The following is a 10,814-nucleotide window of genomic DNA, read 5'->3' on the forward strand; positions in this document are numbered from 1 at the left end:
TGATTAACAAGCTCAGCGCCTTAGCCTAATGTTAAATAGATTATATAATTTGTGTTTAGGAATATAACGGGGCCTCTGAAATTATTTAGCTAACAATTCTTGCCCTTTTAGCTGCCGTGACTTTCCATTGTGTTCTATAATGAGCCTTCCACCATCCCGTAGCACTGTTAAAACAAACCTTCCTTTAAACATGGGGTGAAAGTCCCTACCCAATGAAGGAAAATATTGCTGGGATAGCATATTCAGTGCATTTCTGAATTTCTCCAACTCTTGTTTATTTAATAATTATGGTGCACATGATCATGGTAATAAGTTGAGTTTGGATTTATACCCATTAGCCATGCATTTTAATGATCTGATTATACAAATTCGAGATACGATAGATTTAATCTGGAGATGAAGAAGTTCTGTGAGTTGTCGGGATAGCAAAGAAAAATGCAAGGAGGAAAACTGTGGGAAATTATCAGGGGATGCTAATGAAACAAATAGAGCCAAGTACAATAAAACATGGAACAGTACACCTGAATGCACAAGCATTGTTGAATGGTTTTAAAGAATGCAAACTTCTGCTAGAGGTTTTTTTTAGACAGTCTTCCTGCTTTCCAGATACTTTGGAGTACAAGTTATCAGATCCCCCATTTATCCTAAAACTTTGGAAGGGCATCCAATTCATGAAGGTTGCTATTATAACACAACATATGTAGCAGAAATTGTTGGGAGAATGAATGTTGAATTGGTTAAACCTCCCCCCCTCCTTCATTTTCCTTCCTTCCTTCCTTCCTTCCTTCCTTCCTTCCTTCCTTCCTTCCTTCCTTCCTTCCTTCCTTCCTCCTTCCCTCTCTCCTTCAATTTCCTTCCTTCCATCCTCCCTCTCTCCTTCATTTTCCTTCCTTCCTTCCTTCCTTCCTTCCTTCCTTCCTTCCTTCCTTCCCTGGATCAGTAAAAGTCTGTTTGTAATATGTCTTATATTTTACTTAATCTATTTATCCTACTTCTTCTGTTTTATTAGGTATGATTTGTAACCTGCCACTGCACTTCAGTACATTTAATGTTGGCATATACTGTATGTTTCAGATAATTAGATTTCTCCTTTCTATTTTTAAAGCTTCTTTTAAAAATATGTATGATAGAATATAGAGACAAAGCCGCTATTTCATATTTAGGTTTGTGCGGCGGGCAGACAACAGTCAGTAGTTTTCCTAATTATTCCAAGCAACAAGCAATTATTTTGTGCAGAACCCTAGAAAATTAGATGATATTTAAATTGAGAGCTGGAGAGGAAAAGGAAGCTTAATTGTACTGACCAAAAATATGCAAAATGATTTGGGAGTAATTTTGAGATAAGCAAAGAGTGTGGCCAGGGGTGCGTTGAGTAGGGAGAAGCTCTGGATATTTATTTAACAAATATTTGGTTAGTTTGCTACTTAATTAATGGATTGAAACAATTTATATGGCTGACCATTTTGCAAATGTGAGTTCTTCTTCCTCATGGTCGCACCACATTTCCTCCTTCCAGTTTTCTCTGCAACAATTTTGTAAAATAGGTTAGGCTGATTGAGAGAGAAGAGGTGAGATGGGGAGTCAGCTGCTGAATCTAGAAATTAGAGAGTTGAAGGAGAATGGAATCATGCCTTCCCCTAATCCTAAGGGATCCAACGGCTCAGCAATTAAAGATGCTGAGCTTCTCTGCTGGACAGCTAACAGCCTGGGTTTGAAATCCAAGCGCCACACAAGAGGGTGAGTTCCTGTTCCTGCCCCAGGTCCTGCCCACCTAGCAGTTTGAAAGCATGTGAATAGATAAATATATACTACTTCAGTGTTCGATGTGTCTTGGCCAGAGGTAATATTCAGTCGGTTTTCTCCGGTTTGGGCGAACTGGTAGCAGCGGCTGTGGGAGGCTCCGCCCACCCCCCCCCCAATGTAATACATGTGTCAGGTTACCGAAAGACACCCTAATTAACTTACAAGCCTTGAGCTAAGTTTCAAAAGAAATTCAGTCATTTATTAGGAACAACATTTCAGCAATACTCGCGTGGAGTCAGATCTAACCTCAGTTAAATTATGGCTGAACTTTACCCCTGTTTCTCCCTCCCCTCAGTCTGTGTCATAAATCACATTCACCAATGAGGTGCTGCAGCAGGTTGTAAAATTTCACGCCTCACAAGCCTGCTGTAGTAATCTGAGATCCAACTCTAGCCAAAGGTTTGCGTGGAATTCTCTCCCCCAATGTCAACTTGATAACAGACATGGAAATGGAAATGCTTTACAAGTTGAGCACTGTGCATGCATGCATGCTCACATTTGTGAAATGGTAGGGAAGGTAAGTGAATCCCACCACTGGGCTTGGCATATAGTCATGCGGGCTAAATGACCATGGAGAGAGTCTTCGGACAATACTGGCTCCCTTGGCTAAGAAATGATGAGTCAGACATGACTGGACAGGGGAATTCTTAACCTTTAACAGGTCCTTAAAGATTAGCGAGCTAGTATAAAATACTTCTGCTTATAGCTGAGCTGTATTACTGGAACTTAATTGTACTGCTACAGGAGATGGATTTGTTTTCTAATACAGTTTAAGGTGCTGATTATCGTCTATCAAGGATAGATGAAACTTGGGTATTTTCAAAAGTAGAATTGGCTAATCCAAGACTTGCAAACAGAAAATACCTCTTGAGTGACCCACCCACAAAGTCGGAGGTCCAGAGAGAGTGGAGTGAAAGCAAGTCTTGTCCTCTTCTGTTAGTCTTAAACTCCTCATTAATATGTTAATTCTTTTTTGGAAGGCCATTGTGGAACCACACTACTTAGTCTGATGCGACACCACAAATGAACACCAATACAGGATATTATTGTATCAGAATCAGAAAAGAGCTGGAAGGGACCTTGGGGGTCTTCTAATCCAACCCCCTGCTCAAGCAGGAGAACCTAGACTATTTCAGACAAGTGACTCTGGAACGATCTCCCCGTGGAGATTCGGACCCTCACCACCCTTCAGGCTTTCCATAAAGCTGTTAAGACCTGGCTGTTCCAGCAGGCCTGGGGCTGTTGAGTTCCATCCCCTACTCGAATTGGTGTGCTTGTTGAGACCTTTTAAATTGTTTTGTATTGTTGTCTGTTTCTGTTGCCCTCCCTTTTGTATTGCCCCCCCCCCCTTGGTTGTTAGCCACTCTGAGTCCCTCGGGAATAGGGCGGCATACAAGTTGAATAAAACCTAAACCTAACCTAAACCTAAGCAGAATACGCCTATTGTAATGCCTCTTAATTGACAAAGTTTGATTAAAGGTATAAAATCACTGCCCAGGGCGTAGCCCAGGCAGTTCAGATTTTGGTGTGCGAACACGCTGAACTCTCGATGCATCAATAAACCTGTTTCTCTCACACCTTCGTGGTCTCGAGTCCTGGTCTTTCATAAGTAGATTGTGAAACCAAAACCTCAATCTGCTGCTACAGTTTTACCTAATCTGTGCTTGTACTTTTGGTTTTTCCAGCCCAGGTGTAAAACCTCGCTTTTCTCCCCATTAAATCTCATTTTGTTGGATAGGGCCCATTGTTCAAGTCTGTCAAGATCTTTTTGGATCCTGAGCTTGTCTTCCAGGGTGTGAACTGTTCCTGTCAATTTAGTAATTGGTAATTAGAAATCACCATTCAATTCAGCGGAATCATTTAGTGTTGACCATGATTCAATCAACCTAGAATTCTCTCTTCGGGCACAAAGGATCAGACTCAAACTAGCCTAGTTTAGTTATCTGTCAGAGAATTCATGACGGGCAGAGATATGGTAAGAAGGTCAGCCAATGAATAGGGCTTATTAACAAGGTCAGCCAATGGGATCTGAGACAGCAAGGCACCTGGGCGTGGCTTAGCTGGCTCAGCTCTGAGAACTGAAACTGAAACTAGTCTGCTGCTGGAACTGAAATCAATCTCTCCTCTCTACCGCGTTGGGAGAACCACTGTTGGTATTGTATACATGTCTCATATGTTGTTATGTATATAAAGCCATTTTGAAGCCTGCTGAATTGTCCGATTGTATGTGCGGCAACAAACTGACATTATCCTAGTTTAGTCTTTATGTGAAGGCTCAGTTCTGGAAAAGGTTTTAATGCTGGGAAAGTTGAAAAACAAATGGTGAAAGATGATATTGCTGCACCTGGAAATGATTTCAGGTTACTCAATTTGATATAGTACATAATGGTTTAAGGTCAAGGCTTACTTGACCTGGCAAGGCACTTTGGACCAGTTGAACAATAGTCTGGAAAGGAACGCATCCTAGAAAACAGATCAGATGGTCCTGAATATGATTCCATCAAGGGGTCCCTCTGGGTTCTCCTAGAAGAAATACATTTTTTTCCTCCAAATCAATGTAACGATGTTATTTATGACACTAAAAAGCTTTGCACAGTACCTAAAGGAGTCAGGTCTCACCTTATGGCCCATTGGCACAGTTCCATGGATAGTGATTTATACAGGAGGCATTCTTGATCCATTTATACTGTTTAGTACCATAACATTGTTTTGCCATCACTTCTCAGTTTCCCAGCTTGAAATAAATCACCGGGTATTTATCATTATTATTCTTGGAATTCCAGAAAATTTACTATCTGAGTCCAGCCACTCTGTAGCTTAAAAGCCCGCATGCATTTTCCCCCTGATGCACCTTGAGAGGTTCCTGTCTGTTTTTCAAAGTACTGTTAAAAAGGGAGATGGTTTTTTTTTTTTTTTTAAAAAAGTAGTGCTTTCAATGTCAGCTCGGAACAAATTCCTCTCTTCCTTTTATCCCCCACTCTTTTCCTTCCCAAGGATGTAGCGAGAGATATAAATGCCCTGGATGTGAGCATCTGGAGTGGCCTTTCAATAATAGTAATGGAGCCTGTCAGAAGGGCGTAGCTCAGGTCAAAAAGTCCGCCATGGGAACTGATAGAACTATTTTTCCCAGCCCTTTGATGAATAGTAGTGTCACCTGAGAGTTAGGTTGGATGGTGGAGAACTTCACCTCCTGCCCCGGGAAGAGCCCCGTGATCAGTCTTGTCTTCTCTGATGGGAGCCAACAGCATCTTGAGTGACACAGTGCCCAACTCTACTTTCTCCTCTCCAAAAGTTTTCTTCACCAGACCTAGTTCACCAGTTCTGTTTTTATTCATTTATTTGTAAAGTTCATTGGCCACCCATCTTAGAATAGAATAGAATAGAATAGGGAATGGAAAAGGAATAGAATAGAATACAATAGGAGTAGAGTAGAGTAGGGATAGGCAGAGGGAAATAATATAATAGAATAGAATATGGAATGGAATAGGAGTAGAATAGGAATAGAGTAGAATACAATAGGAGTAGAGTAGGGCTAGGGATAGGGATAGAGAGAGAGAGCCGAGGTGGCGCAGTGGTTAAATGCAGCACTGCAGGCTACTTCAGCTGACTGCAGTTCTGCAGTTCAGCTTTTCAAATCTCACCGGCTCAGGGTTGACTCAACCTTCCATCCTTCCGAGGTGGGTAAAATGAGGACCCGGATTGTTGTTGGGGGCAATATGCTGACTCTGTAAACTGCTTAGAGAGGGCTGAAAGCCCTATGAAGTGGTATTTAAGTCTAACTGCTATTGCTATTGCTATAGGGAAAGAATAGAATACAATAGAATATGGAATGGAATAGGAATAAAATAGAATAGGGAATGGAAAAGGAATAGAGTAAAATACAATAGGAGTAGAGTAGAGTAGGGATAGGGATAGGGAAAGAATGGAATAGGAAATAGAATAGAATAGAACAGAACAGAATAGGAAATAGACTAGACTAGTATAGAATAGAATAGAGAATAGAATAAGGAATAGAAAAGGAATAGAGTAGAATACAATAGGAGTAGAGTAGAGTAGAGTAGAGTAGGACAGGACAGGGCAGGATAGAATAGAATAGAATAGAATAGAATTTAGAGCTAAATGAAGTCTTGAATTATGTTGGATGCTGTTTATAGATTTCCCCTTCCTCTCCAAGATAGCAATAGCAATAGCAATAGCAGTAGACTTATATACCGCTTCATAGGCCTTTCAGGCCTCTCTAAGCGGTTTTACAGAGAGTCAGCATATTGCCCCCAACAATCTGGGTCCTCATTTTACCCACCTCGGAAGGATGGAAGGCTGAGTCAACCCTGAGCCGGTGAGATTTGAACCGCTGACCTGCTGATCTAGCAGTAGCCTGCAGTGCTGCATTTAACCACTGCGCCACCTTGGATGGTTTGAGAGGGACAGAAGGGTGCCTCGTTTCTGCTTCTGCCTTTTAAAAATTTGTTTAGTTGAGTTTTTATCTCTTCTTCCTTTTTTCCCGTTTCCAGTTTTACTACTGCCACACATGCATTTACTCTGAGTTACAATGTCTACTTAGTTTATCTTTTTTTAAAGCACTAATTAAATAAAATCCTCCTCTTGGTGCTCTCATCAACTCTCTCGAACGATGGGGAAAAGGTCAAGTGACTTGCAGACATTTAGATTTCCAGCCTAAGAAAATTCTGAAACCACTAAAAAGAACAAACTGGTCTAAAATTCTTGATTTTAACAACCTTGCCTTGTAGTTGCAGGCAGCTGGATTTTACTTATACTCTATTTTATCAGAGGGGGATGTAAAATTTCCTTTATATTGGAAAATCTAGCACAGCGGCGCCCTTATTCCATCACTATTTCTACTCATCAATTGGCCAGGAGGAGCATAATTCATAATTTAGAGCAAAGCACAACACAGATCCCAGTGAGGGGCAGAGCCCATGCTGCTCCTCCATCTGCCTGCCTAGCAGATTTTGAACAGGTTCTTCCAACGGTGTTCTCCTGGTAAAGAAAAAAAATAACAATCTCTTGTAGATACGCCATGCAAACAGATCAGGAGTTCAGCTGTGTTCCTGCCTTGACAAAATGAGGTCTGCCTTTGGGGACAGTTTTCTGCTTACTTCTTGTTGCATTACAGCTTTGTCTAGAATCCAAGTGGATCGGTGTCCCAAAGATGCTTTTTGAAAAGGCAACTGAACTATTTTTTCCCCTTGAGGCAGTGGTGGGATTCAAATATTTTTACTATTGGTTCTGTGGGTTTGGCTTGGCATTGCTTTGTGGGAGTGGCATGGCTTTGTGGGCATGGCTTTGTGGGCATGGCAGGGGAAGGATGCTGCAAAATCTCCATTCTCTCCACACTCCAAGGGAAGGATACTGTACAATCTCCATTCCCACCCCACTCCAAGGGAAGGATATTACAAAATCCCCATTCCCTCCCCACTCCAGGGAAAGGATGCTGCAAAATCCCCATTCCCTCCCCACTCCAGGGGAAGGATACTGCAAAATCCCCATTCCCTCCCCACTCCAGGGGAAGGATATTGCAAAATCCCCATTCCTCCTATTCAGCTGGGACTCGGGAGGCAGAGAATAGATGGGGGCGTGGCCAGTCAGAGGAGGTATTTACCGGTTCTCTGACCTACTCAAAATTTCCATTATTGGTTCTCCAGAACTGGTCAGAACCTGCTGAAAACCACCTCTGGAGTAACCACATAAAAAGTGGGCAGGTAGTGGGCTCCTGCTGGGAGGGCTGTCGGTGCTGCTGCTGCGAAGTGAGTCAGTAATTAGACATCCCCCCCAAAATAAGACCCATTACCTTTTTTGGTGGGGAAAAATATCTAAGTCTGGGTCTTGTTTTCAGGGAAACACTGGTAACTTCTAGCATAAGCCACCGATTTTTCCATGCCGTACCTTTTTTTAGATTCTTGAAAGCTAATTGAGGAGACAGAAGAACCGTAACACTCATATTAGCTAGAGAGAACCACAGTGTAGCATCTCTAAATCTTTTTTGGCACAGGGCAATTATCAGAGTTTACTTAAATAGGGCTTGAAAGTAAAAGCTATTACGAAATTGGGGTCCACAATCAGTATGGTTCTTGAAATGCATGTAACTCGATTTCTGCTTGGTTCGTTGCTTTCCATGGGCTGGTGGTGGTGAAAATTACATGCAGGAACACAAACAAATGTGAAGCAATGGTGTGATGTCAGTGAATATGTTCAGATGCTCTTGATTAAGACAGCCGCATTGGTAAAAACGTTCTCGGATGGGCAAGCGTGTCCTTGTTCCCTATGAATAAATTAAAGAGAGGTTTTTCTACAGGGGCAGCCTTCATTTTCTGTCCTCCAAGGTTGCAAAGTGAGAAGAACAAAACATTGCAAACTAACTTGGAATGGGTGAGTTGGTTGGCAAACATTTCTTTCCTATCTCCTTCTAATACTAAGTGATGGGCATCAACTATAGGCTGACCTTTCTGAAAATGACTGGCAGAATGGAGGCCTTCTGCCTCATTGTTCACCAGTTTTTATTTTCTTTTTTTTAAAAAAAATGTCAATGGGGGATTCTTAGTCATCTAGGTCAAGGTTGTGCCAAAGGTGCTTTTTCAAAAGTTTGTTTTTCCTCGAAGACATTTCGCTTCCCATCCAAGAAGCTTCCTCAGTTTTGTCTAAATGGTGGCCAAGGGAAGGATTTTCATTCCTTGCAGTCATCTGGTTATTAGTGCTCTTTCTGAGAGTTGTTCAGGCCACTTGGAGGTTTAACTGTGACCTCAGGGTCACCTGAATAGTGCCAATGGGTATGGAGCCTGCTGGAAGGACTGTGTTGCAAATAGGAGATAGGTCAGTGATAGCTAATCTTTTTCTCCTTGCATGCAGAAATTGCCCGTGCATGCCCACACTCATAATGCAATTTGTTCCACCCCCCTGAGCATGTGTGCATGCCCCCCCACATGCATGTGCCACATTTTGGGCCTACAAGGCCTCCCTGAAACAACCTGGGACCAAAAACAGGATGCAGGGGGGGCCCACCCAGAGGAGAATTCCTACCAGTTCAGCCGAGTAGATAGTAACTCGGCTGGACATGCACTTGAACCGGTTCTATCCTTGGTGCCACCATCTTGATTTTCTGATCTAAACATGCGCAGAACAATCTTCATTTAAAAAATGTACTCCCCCCCTTTTTCTAATGTTGTGTGCATGCACAGACCTTTTTAGGTGCAAATGTGCACCTAATTTTTTTCGTGCCGAACCGGTAGTAATGCTAGCAGGAACCCACCCCTGCGACTGCCACATCCTTGCACCCCATTTTGGGCCTAGCAGGCCACCCTGAAGCCTCCTGGGACCAAAAACGGGGTGCAGGTGGGCGTTACTGGAACTGACGTCTGCATGCATGTGAGACCTTCCCGCACATGCATGGCAGGGACCCGAAAATCAGCTGGCCAGCAGGAGGCACATGCACATCCACAATGGAGCTGAGCTGGGTGAAGGCTTGCATGCTTGCAGAGAGGGCTCCACGTGCCACCTGCGGCACGCGTGCCATAGCTTCACCGTCACAGTGATAGGTGATGTTGTATTTCTCCTCCCTATTGAGAGAGTACTGAACGATCTTAATGTAGGTGGTCTGTTTAACCCCGCTTCCCTTTTTTAACTGTTAATGCTACAGCACGAAGAGAAAGAGATTTGACACTACAAGATGGCTGGGAAAACTGCCAGCATTGTCTTCCATTCCTCAATGGTAGGAAGCCTGAATTTTGGATTAAAAACAAGCATCATCATCATCATCATCATCATCATCATCATTTTTAAAAAAAGGGGTTTTCTTTTCCACTTTATTTTCATTTCTTAGAAGCAACCAAGGATGCTTGCTTTGAAAGGAAAGGAGATGTGAACAGGTGTGCCAAACCCCTGTAAATGTGCTTCTCCTCCTTTTCTTCCCAAACTACAGGCAATTGGTGAATTTAGCATTGAGATGACTGCCTCTATTGCTTAGGTTACTTTAATGGGCCTGAAGCTCAAGAAATGAATCTTCATCTTGTGAGCTCAGCATTTATATAAACCATGCAAAGAAATCAACAAGAGGGGCCCATATTCATTGTCTTCTGCCAAAAGGCTCACCTTTGGAAAGGGCCAGTTATCATTGGACTTGGATGCAAATTAGTATCCGTGTTTCTTAAATTTCAAATAAGCGCCTGAACTTTCATCAGGATTAGTTGCCTATTGTTCTCCCTCTTTCTATCACAGTTCACACCCCAAAACAGGTGAGAGACAGAACGATTGTGATCCAGGGCTCCTGTCCTGTCTTGAAAAGGGAGTTGGACTAGAAGACCTCTTGGGTCCCTTCCAGCCTCATCGTGCTATGAAATACTGCACAATGGCAGACAGAGAAGGGAAGACTCACACCAGAGGTACGATTCAGCCTGTTCTGAGAGGTTCTGGAGAACCGGAAGTAGAAATTTTGAGTAGTTTGGAGAACCGGTAAATACCATCTCTGACTGGCCCTGCCCCCATCTATTCTCTGCTTCTCGAGTCCCAGCTGATTGGGAGAAAATGGGGATTTGGCAGTATCCTTCCCCTGCCACGCCCAACAAACCACACCCACCAGGCCACATCATGCCCACCAAGCCTACAGAACCAGTAGTAAAAAAAAATTGAATCCCACCACTGACTCACAGCGTACAGTAACTCCAGTCAGAAAAGAGAAGGGAAAGTTAACTTAATTGCATATTGGTTACTTAATCTACTGAATTTTGTAGGCAGACAATGATTAGAAACAGTGTTAAATTAGTTAGATTAAAATTCCTTGCAGGGCAACCTATTCCTGTTGACAAAATCAACGATCTGTTTTTTACTGTACTCTCTCTCTCTCTTTCTCTCTTTCTCCCCTCCCTCCCTCCTCCTCTCTCTCCTTCTCTCCTCTTCTCTCCCCTTCTCTCTTTCTTCCTTCCCTCCTTCTCTCTCTCCTTCTCTCTCTCTCTTCCCTTCCCTCCTTCTCTCTCTTTATCCCCTCTTCTCTCCTTTTCTCC

Source organism: Thamnophis elegans, chromosome 12 (genome assembly GCF_009769535.1).
Source record: "Thamnophis elegans isolate rThaEle1 chromosome 12, rThaEle1.pri, whole genome shotgun sequence".
In the NCBI taxonomy this organism is placed as follows: Eukaryota; Metazoa; Chordata; class Lepidosauria; order Squamata; family Colubridae; genus Thamnophis; species Thamnophis elegans.